Source organism: Pezoporus wallicus, unplaced genomic scaffold, assembly GCF_028554395.1.
Source record: "Pezoporus wallicus isolate ANWC-B61680 ecotype Strahan unplaced genomic scaffold, APGP_CSIRO_Pwel_v1 contig_8013, whole genome shotgun sequence".
NCBI classification, from domain to species: domain Eukaryota; kingdom Metazoa; phylum Chordata; class Aves; order Psittaciformes; family Psittacidae; genus Pezoporus; species Pezoporus wallicus.
Window position 1 is genome coordinate 2,361,540 of NW_026636761.1, and position 10,153 is coordinate 2,371,692.

At 45.8% G+C, this 10,153-nt stretch overlaps 1 long non-coding RNA gene across 2 annotated transcripts; it reads right to left on the reverse strand.

Annotated features, from left to right (window-relative positions):
• Window positions 1-1,019: 1,019 nt before the first annotated feature.
• LOC130595082 (uncharacterized) lies at window positions 1,020-8,886 on the reverse strand. Of its 2 annotated transcripts, none has more exons than XR_008971218.1 (3): window positions 8,775-8,886; window positions 2,963-3,036; window positions 1,020-1,140 (listed from the first exon to the last, which is right to left on the reverse strand). It is a non-coding gene; the product is annotated as an uncharacterized LOC130595082 (long non-coding RNA). The 2 variants fall into 2 exon arrangements; XR_008971219.1 differs by lacking the exon at window positions 8,775-8,886 and adding an exon at window positions 8,446-8,555.
• Between the last annotated feature and the right edge of the window lie 1,267 nt (window positions 8,887-10,153).

Below are 10,153 nucleotides of genomic sequence, written 5' to 3' on the forward strand. Positions count from 1 at the left end.
TGATCCCCTGGGCCACATTGATTTGTGCTGGCTTCACGGCTGGGTTGGTGCGGGAATTTCCCAAAGAGATGTGATTAGGCTGCAGGGAACTTTCATTCTTTTTTCCTTTTTTAATCTCCTGCTTACCAATTTAAAGGGCCTATCTCGTATTCCATTTATGTCAAGATTTCCAGGCGGTCTCAGGGTATTCTGAGCTGGGGAGCACACGATACACACAGGCTCTCATGCTTCGTTTTCAAAGCGCATCCTGGCTGTAGATGAAGCTGGGCTGATTTATGAGTTCTGTGTTGTTTCTATAGTTGAAAACAGAACTGGGACAAATGCATTAATTATCACCCTGTCTGCAGTGGTGAAGAGGCAGCAGGGCAGGAAGCAGGGCAGCTATCCTCACTGTTCTTTGGGGTTATCTTTCTTCTCTTGTTGCTCTAGGAACTACCTGGACTTCTCCCCTGGACATCCCCAAGTGATGCCCATGACCAGTCTCCATGGTGCAGCTGTACCACATCAACTGGCATCAACCTCCCACCACAAACACCTCTACAAGCACGCTGTAAAGAGAAGTCACTCGTTCCTTGTCCCTATGCCATGAGGCACCTGTGAGTGGAGTGCTGGAAAGGTCTGAGCCTGCAGAGGATTTTTTAAGACATTTCCATTTTTGTAAAGCAGAGACATAAGCAACTGAAAGGACAACTAATTTCCCAGTGATTTGTTTCATAACGAGCAGCGGGTTGTAATTAAGATGGTATTCATTTAAAAGAAATTAGCAGAGAAGGGAAAAAAAGTGTTTTACAGTTTCAATCTTCAAACTTTGACAAGCTCATTTTTACAGTGAAATGATAGTGGGGAGTAATGTTAAAGATTTCTCATCAAAACCCATGTTAAAATGAACAAACTCCAAGGAAGTGGAAAGTATCCAGAGTTTCAATGGTGGGTCTGTAGAGAAGACCTGAGTAGGTCTGGGTGGAAAGATGAAGGCTTATAACCTGCAGGATGTGTACTGCTTCCATCCCAGCTCTGAGAGTGCAGTGGGTGCAGTGGGCAGCTGTGTCAATTGGCTATTCTGGGGATGGTAGCATATCTCTATGCATAAGGAGACAAATTTGCTGTCTATTTACATATTCACTGTGTCTCATCTTGGAGCTGATTGGAGAGAAAATAGAAGGCCACATATTTAGATATTCATTTAAGATCCTGCATTTAAGAGGAAGAAAAAATGAACACAACAGCAATATTTGCCCTGTTTCCCCTTCGTGGAAGAAGAGCAGAGCGGTTTTATCTGTATATTATACATTTTTAAAAGACTCTAAGTGTAATCCAGGATATTAGACACCATTCAGCTTTGCACAGGTATCTGGCAAAATGGTTTAAACATTTATTAAATATAGAATGATAAAATACCTTGAAGATCACTTCCAATCAACACAGTTTCTGCTGTGGAAAATCATGTCTCATTAATCTGTTAGAATACTTTGAACCTACCAATATATAAATGGATAAAAGAGAATATCTTGACATATTTTTAGACTTTCAAAAGGCTTTTAATGAGGTCTTCCCACAGGATTTCTTAGGAAACAAGATAAAAATGGGGGTAAGAGATACAGTAGCATTATGAATCAATAAGATGGACTAAGAGGAAGGAAACAAAAGTGGTAGATAGTGTTTTATTAATCAATGTAAAGGGTCACTAGCAGCGTGCTACATGGTTACACACTCAGTCTAATGACATTAATATACTAATTACTGACCTGGAAAAGGAAACAGTTGTGTAGATTAGTTAAGTTCAGAAAAGATGAAAGAAATTCAAAGGAATTTGGCCGTACAAAAGAATGAATGATGTGATAGCTAGTGAAGGCTGATGTTGATAAATATGAATACTCTGAAACCCAGAACTTCCCCAGCATATAACCAGTTGATTTGGAAAGCTGGTCATTGCTGAGACCTCGAACAACATCTTCAAAGCCAAATGGCAAAAAGGAGGTCAGGGGCTCCAAGGAATGAGAATGGGAAGAGCAGAGAAAGCATGAAGAGTGTGAAACCATTGCTGGTGTTTCCAGGAGAGGCTACAACAGGGGCTGCCCTCGCTCCCCTTCCCAGCATGGGAGCAAGGGACATGGACAGGAGATGAAAGGCAGAAGTTCAGAGTATAAGGAGCGACATTCTTACATGAGGTGGAGTGATGCTCCTGGCAGAGAAGACGATGAAAGGCCTAAGCTAAATACTGGTGGCCAAGAGAAGGCTGTGGTGAGGGGAATCCCTTTGTATCTGACAGTCAGAAATCACTTCTGCGTTACCTAAGAAGGAATTGCTTTGGGTAAGAGGAGGCTGTTGCAGTGATGCTTGAACATTATGGCTCAAAGTATGCAAACCCATACACTGCCTGCACACGCACCAGCGCTCGCATTTTATCCATACATTTAAAGATTTATAAGGGGAACTGGGGGGGGTTAGCCTTGAGAAAAGGGGAGACCTTATCGCTCTTTATAACTACCTGAAACAGGATTGTAGTGAGGTCAGGGTCAGTCTCTTCTCCCAGCTAACAAGTGATAGGGTGAGAGGAAACAGCCTCAAGCTGTGGCAGGGGGAGTTTAGACTGGATATTGGGAGCAATTTCTTCCCCAAAGGGATTGTCAAGCACGGCAACAGGCTACCCAGGGTAAGTGGTGGAGTCACCATCCCCGGAGGTGTTTACAAGACATGTAGATGCGGTGCTTAGGGACACGGTTTAGTGCTGGACTTGTCAGTGCTGGCTTATCAGTTGGACTTGATAAACTTAAAAGTCTTTCCTAACCTAAACGATTCTATGATTCTCTGTTCAGTTTTCTAGATAGCTTCTCTTATTGCTGTTCTGGAAATCCATTCCAATTAGATACCAATATCCGGGCTTCCAATCCAAGCAGCAGGATGCAGTGCAGAGGTGACACTGAGTGGTCCCTGCAGGTGCAGTCTTATAAGCATGGCTTACCTCCACAGGCATTTTCTAATAATCATACTTCTCATGAAGCTCTACTTTCAGTGCCTCCAAATTAGATCTCAGCACTTAAAAACAAAACAAAGAAAAAAGGTAAAAGGAGGAAAATCAACGGGCTCAGTGCAAATCCCAGTTCCACCTCGCTTGCACAGTTGCTGCTGCTGTCCTTCCCTTGTGTCGTGCTGGGGTCTTACTCCTCTCTCCTAAATCACCATATTCACAGCGGGGGCACCTGCCCTGCTGCCCTTCATTGCTCCTATGCAATAGCTGCAGGCTGCATGCACAGATTGAATGTGTGGTGGGAGCAGCAGCTTTTTGCCCTCCTGCAGCCCAGTGGGGGCTGTTTGGAGAACAGACCCACAGCAGCATCCACAGCACACAGGAGCACTGTGCCCGGTACCGATCCCAGCATCCTGGAGGGGCCTTGCTGCAAACTGCTGCTGCATTTGGAGAGCTCGGGCAGCTTAATTGTCTTGTTAAATATAAATGAGCTGGTGATGTCTTCAAACTGGAAGAGTGTGGAAAAGCCATTGCGAAGGGGATAATACCAGTGGTATTTAAAAATTAAAATGTGCTGCAGCCAATCGTAGAAGCAGCAGCATTTGTCCTTTGGAGTCTGACTTTGATAGTCACTCATGGATGCTATAAACACAGACTGTGCTTGCAGCTAAGCAATAAAGTGACTGGGGCATTTCTTTTTACTTTATACACCACCGTATTGATTTTGTAGTTTATTTTTTTTTCTTGGAGGAGAAACTAAGGTATTGCAGTTTCATTTAGGTACTGCATTATAATTTCCCCGATGATTTTGCCAAATGTTCCTGAAGGAGAACACCTTCTCGCAGTGAGTAGGATTCAAAGACACAGAGCCGACTAATCCATACCTAATTGGATGAAATCGTTATGCACTTTCCCTCCTTTTGGAGTTTTTTTCAGAGTTCCTGGTTCCTTAGGGATCCTAAAAGCCACTGAAGAGGTTATTATAGTATGTCCTCAGGGATGTTTAATACCCTAGCCCTGTTCAGACATGCAAATAATCTAATTCAAAAGCTTCCTAATTAGCAAGCCAGCTACAGTTCTGGATAAGGGGAGAGAGAGAGGGAGAGAGAGAGATCTAAAAGGACTGTGCCTTTTCCTTTTATAGGCTGCTATTGTGCAAAAGGCAGCATAATGGATAAAAAGTAATTGTTCTGATTTTAATTGCGATCCACTATTTATAGTTTTGTTCTGTCATCTGAATAATGAGGGGATTTTGTTCATACAGCTCACGCTAAACACACTGCAACTTAGTTTACACAGAATGCAGCAAGCGCCTGGCGTTTCCTCTTGGAAGCACGATCTTGCAGAGCAGAGATGGTCCAAGGAAAAGATGTTAAGCTAGTTAATGAATTAGCCATTTAATTAACATAATTAGGGATAATTATTTTCTTTTTATCTATTGCCAATTTTAGGACAATTAAACTAAACAATGGTGAAGCAGATCACTGAGGGTCCTGTGCAATCCTAGTGGATGTTCTTGACCCAAATGAAACATTATTAAATAGTGGGGATATGAAGGTGGACAAACATGAGGACAAGGGGAGAGCCTGGCCCTACTTTTGCACCCACCAGTGTCACTGGATGGGCGTCTGGTCTGCTTCTGTGCTTTGCCTGTCCAGCTCTGCTGCTCTCCATCACACTGGGATATCTCCTGAGCAAGGCCAGTGAAGAGCTTGGATAATTCCTTCTGCCAAATAAAGACGTTTATTATGAGGTAACAAAGCATTTCTCTGGTGTTGGGGCTTTATGCTCCAAATAGAAAACAAACCAAACCAGATGACCCCCTTGTCCCGTCCAAAAAAGAGAAAACTTGATGGAAACAGTAATGTCTGAATAACTAATGAGCAAAAATTTACTATTTTTTTTAATAGTGGATTGCATTAAGTAACTCATATATAGACGTAATGACAAGATCTGTCTATAGGTAGCTAAAGTTCAGTAGCTTCCTTTTTCCTCCAATGCTTTCTCAGGAGCATTCAAAGTTTTGCCAAGCCCACCCCTCCAAGTGATGCTCACTCCACTGCACGTGGCACTGCCTAGTCAGGTCATTATCCCATTAGATTCCCACACAGCACCTGCTCAATTGGAGCCTCGTGCGCTAGCAATTAATATGTTATGCCCTGATTAATTAGCAGGGTTAATTATGATTGCTGTTGCTTAAACCTACGTAGAGAGAGAGGGCATCATGTTGCTGTGACTTGTGGTGCTGAGGATGCACCCTTGGGAACTGGGACCAGTGCATGTTAGCTGCAGGCCATCCCCATGGGATGTGCCAGCTTGTTCCTGAAGTGGTGTGAGCTTGGGAGTCCTGTCCCTGCTTGCTCCAATTAGCACTTCCCTAAAGGGTGGCACCTCCCAGCTCTGTAGTGAGGGAAACAAACCCAAGCAGGTGATTCTACAGGCACTGAAGGGACCATGGACTCCTGTGTATTTGTCCACACTTTATCCAGTGCAACTTTAAAGCAAGTTACTTCTCACATAAGAGTGCAATTGCCAAACTGGTGCTAACCCAAGCTTGACAGATGCTCTGGGCTTTCACAGTGGCTTTTCACAGACAGATGCTCTGGCCAGCTTTCACAGGCATGGGTGATGGTGCCCGCATGCAGAGCAATAGTAATCAGGGTACCACTTCAGCCAGAGCAGAGAGACCTGGACAAGAGCAGAGCAGTTGCAGGGGCATGGAGCACCCCAAGAGGAATTCCTCAGCTCCGCAGTCACAAAAGCTGGTGAGCAGAGCAGGGTAGGCTCAAATCCAGCACAAGGCTGAGCACCACCAGTTTCCTGTTAAGCTTTTGATTTGTCTGTGTGTGAAATAGTGAGACTTGGGGCCTTTTTGGCAGTTGTGAGTGAGAGATGACCACCCTTCTCATTGACTTATCCTTTTGAAGCTATCATCACTCATTCCTCTTGGGAAGAGAATGTGAGCCACTGGTAAATAATATAGGGTTGTGTATTTCTTTATCTCCCATAGTGTGTTGTCTCCTACATGCTGTTGCGTTCTAACAACATCCATCAAGACAAATGCATACCTGAGAACATCTTCCCTCAAACCTCAGAAATCTTTTTCTGAGGTCACAAACTACACAGAACAGACAAAGAAGAAACAAGAAGGAAATTGCGCCAACAATTAAACATTTTTTTTCCGGAGACATAGAGGACTCCCCTTGTCTGCAGAAGGCAAGCACCAAAATAAGAATGCCACATCTCAAACACAAGGTAATCTATTATTCTCAGAGCAGTAACATGATACATTATCAGCCACCTTATCCTAGCAAAATGTATCATTACCTGCACTTTCTGCACTTTCCAGATCAATCCACTTTAAAAATGTAGTAATATAGAAGGGTATTAGGTACTAGAAAACTCATTATGAAAATGGCGCACTCAAATTCTTTAAAGGTGATATTTCATAAAATATACTATGCCTAGCTCTTGGCTCAATCATTCTTTTTAATAGCTCCATAGCAGCCAGAAAATAAAGTATTCATGAAGATTGAAGAAGATGATCCCATGAACTTCAATTTAATTGGTGCAAATTAAAACGATCCATCTTTTCACGCTGCCCGTCTATCTCCAATCATCAGTGCATCGCACGTCCAGCACCCTGATTACAATTATCTTTTAATAGGAAAACTTGTCACTTTTTGTGTGATTTACATAAGCTTGCACAAACTTACTGGTATCACTTAGGGTTGGAATGTAGGATTTTTTTTTCCCCATTCAAGTCCTCTGATATAGTTGGGGGGGGGAGCAGGGGGCCCAGAGGTGAGGTGAGCTCTTGGCAGGGGGCTCATTTACTGCACTTAAAGCCTGGACTTGTACAAGAAGAATGCCAGAAAACAGCCTTCAATACATCTTCATTCACCAGACCTCCCCCCAAAGAAGCGCTAATGCAGCCAGATTTCATGGTGTCTTTGCAATGACCATTGCAATTACAATACAAAAACCTAGATGACATTTTGACTTTTAATTAGGAGGGAAATGATGCTGGTCCCTGCTGATGGCTCTCTCTCTCCCTCCAACTGCTCCTAGCACTCCCATCCTGAGAAGGTACCCTGCAGGGTTTAATAAGCCATCAAATCATAGTGGTGTGGGACGTATTCTCAAGAGTTCAAATAAAATTACCATAAATGTATGTTTACTGTTCCTGGCCTAGTGGCTGGGATCCGGCTGAGGGCCCTCCAGCCAGGAGCAGCGAAAAGCACCCACAGTATTAGTTACTGTTACTATCATTATTACTATTTTCTTTGTGATGGCCACAATCCAACAGCGAGGACGCTGCAGAATGATTCATTGCCCGAAGCCATTTATGTATAATATGCTTCAATTTTGTTTCCTTATCTTTGAAAGGCAACCGTCCTTATCACAGATGGCTTCCATGCTTTAAGATGCTGTGAGATTTAGCTCTGTCTTCCTAGGCTGGGTTTTTTCTATGCAATGAAATAATGAGCATTGTTTAGCTATTGTCCGCGCATTTCCTGATAGCATTAACCCTAACTAAGGGGTGGGCAACCTGCAGAACAGCAGATGCAACCTATGTACTCATGGTGATGGTACTGAGCCTGCTCACACCTCTAGTGAAGCACGTGGAGGGTTGTTTTTAACAAGCACTGATTTCCATCTCTCTCTTCTCCATCGCGATGGAGAATGGCTGAAAACACCTTTGTGCATAGCACACCGAGGTACCCGCAGAGGTTATCAGCTTGCCAGTATTAAACTTTTTAGCACATCCACTGCAAAGCAATTTGGAGGACTCCTTTGCTGGTGGAGTTCAAATAAAACTCATGGCTGATCTCATTAAGCACTTGTCTCATTTTGGTGCATGAATATTAAACAGGAACGTGTGTGAGCAGGATGCTACAGAAAGGAACATTTTCCCTGCTCAGCCGCAGCTGCAGCACTGCTGGACCAATATGCTGGGGGTCTGGTCCTGCCTTCCTGGTTGGGAAAGGTGTCCCCAGGCTGCTGCCCTTGCTTCAGATATTCACCATGCCCTGAGCTATTGCTGAGGAGGAGGAGGGTGGGAGTGTGATGGGGATGCAGCGCTGGGATGAAGGGATTTGAGGAGGCTGTGCCATGATAGAAGACATCCTTTGTGCCTTCCCCACACCAGGATGCTGCTGCTGAGGGTGAGGGCAGGGGCAGCTCAATGAGGAACAACCACGGGGCAGTGAAGTGAGGTTCAGCCCAGCTCCTCTCCCCAGGACACCCCACTTCCCAGCCAGCAGCTCCCCAGAGCCCCTCCAGATGCTGCTCCTCATGCAGCTTTCCCCATCAGTCTTTTATCACAGCAAACAACGCCGGTTGCTGTGACCCAAATAAACTCCAATCCACTTGATCTATCAGGGAAACATGCAGCGCTGACCTGCCATAAATCCCCGGGGCGGCAGGAGATGTGTCCCGCACCTACTCCCTCCTTGCCCTGGCCTGCCGCATACCTGCCGCGCTGCCCGGTAAGCAGGTAATCATGAGCTGCCACGGAAAGGTGACCCATTACCGTGATGGATTTGGTGTGAAAAACAAATGGACTGAGACCTGCGGATTGCTGTCCTTACTGCACCTTGGCCTTTTGTTCTGTCATATCAATATCCGCACCGGGCCTCATTACACGCGGCTCCCGCGCTGTGACGGGAGCGCAGGGTCAGCACCATGCACTGTGCTGGGCTGTGCTGGTGAACCTCACCCCAGGAGCACATTGTGCTGCCCTCTCCTCCACTGGAGCATCCTCAGCCTCGGAGGCTCCTGCACCACCATTCCCACTGCCTACCCCTCTGGCACCATTGCATTCACACACGCAGGGTCAGCACAGACATTGCATGAGCAGAGCAAATCTGGGATGTGATCTGGTTTATTCTGTTTTCTTTCCACCCTGGGGTCCCAGAGGATGGGTGGCAGGAGGGGCGCAGGACAGTTCAGCCGGGGAGCTCCCCACATCGCAAAGCTCAGCTGTGTTTGCTCAGCATGGAAGACAAGAAGCTAAAATAAGGGAATTGTTTTGCACCAGATGCCAACTAAGCAATACAAACAATTCAATAGTACGTCAGCAGTGAATTTAAGTGCTGCTGAGCAGCCTTGCTCTTTCCTTTCCCGGTGAGGCTCGGTCCTGTTGATGCTGAATGGGCTCAGTCTCACCACAACCTGCTGAATGAGGAGCCAGAGCTGAACCATGCCCAATGGCAGCACATCCTAACTGCCCTCGAGCAGCATCCCGGGATCCTGCTGTAGCCAAGGGAGCTTAAGCCTTGCTGGAGAGCAAGAGGCGTAGGGACGTCTGCCATCGCTGCGGGGAGGAGGAGGAGGAGGGAGAGCCGGCAGAGCTGACCTTGAGGCTGCCTGAGACTGACCCTGAAGCAGTGAGATTCTCCATTCTGTGCACAGGCACTGTCATCTCTCACCTTGCAGAGAGCGCTCTCCTTGCCCATTTATCATCACAAATGTTTCTATTTAGGCTTATTTGTTTGTACAGTTAAGCCCTGTTACATTTACACCAAGAAGAAGGACAAATTGTGATTTTATCCAATGTTAGATCGTATCACTCCTTGCTACAACATTCACAGCATTAATAAGGATAAAGGGAGACTTTGGAGAAATCCAATAATACAGCACATGTGATAACAGCCCAGCGAAAGTGCTCTGGGGAGGGAGTGCAATTCCACAACGGAGACTGCTGTGGATGCTCCCTTTGTGAGCACCTCGCATTGTCTCACCAGGAAGGGATTTCTGAACTGCGGAATGTGGCAAACACAGTTCCAGCAGCAAGGTCCCGCTCACTAACGAGCATTGGTCTGCACACTGGAACCCTTCATTTCCTGGAAGATACCTTGCTTCTACACAAAGCACTGGATGCCTCTAAGGTTCCCACCAGCACTCACCTGGTACAGAAATAAAGACGAAAGTGGTGTCAGAAATGTGCCAAAACAACGGCAAGTCTGGGAAAACAGAGCACAGGAAGACAGAGAACAGAACCTGGAGCGTCAGGATGCAAATCCATGGCTGAGCTCATGAGAGCAGCTCTCAAACAAGACCCCCAGAGAGGCCAGTGCCGAAAGCCCTGACCATCCTCAGGAACCCCATGGCATGCATTGCTGCCAGGCAGATGTCCCATCCCTGGCAGTGTTCAAGGCCAGGATGGACATGGCTCGGAGC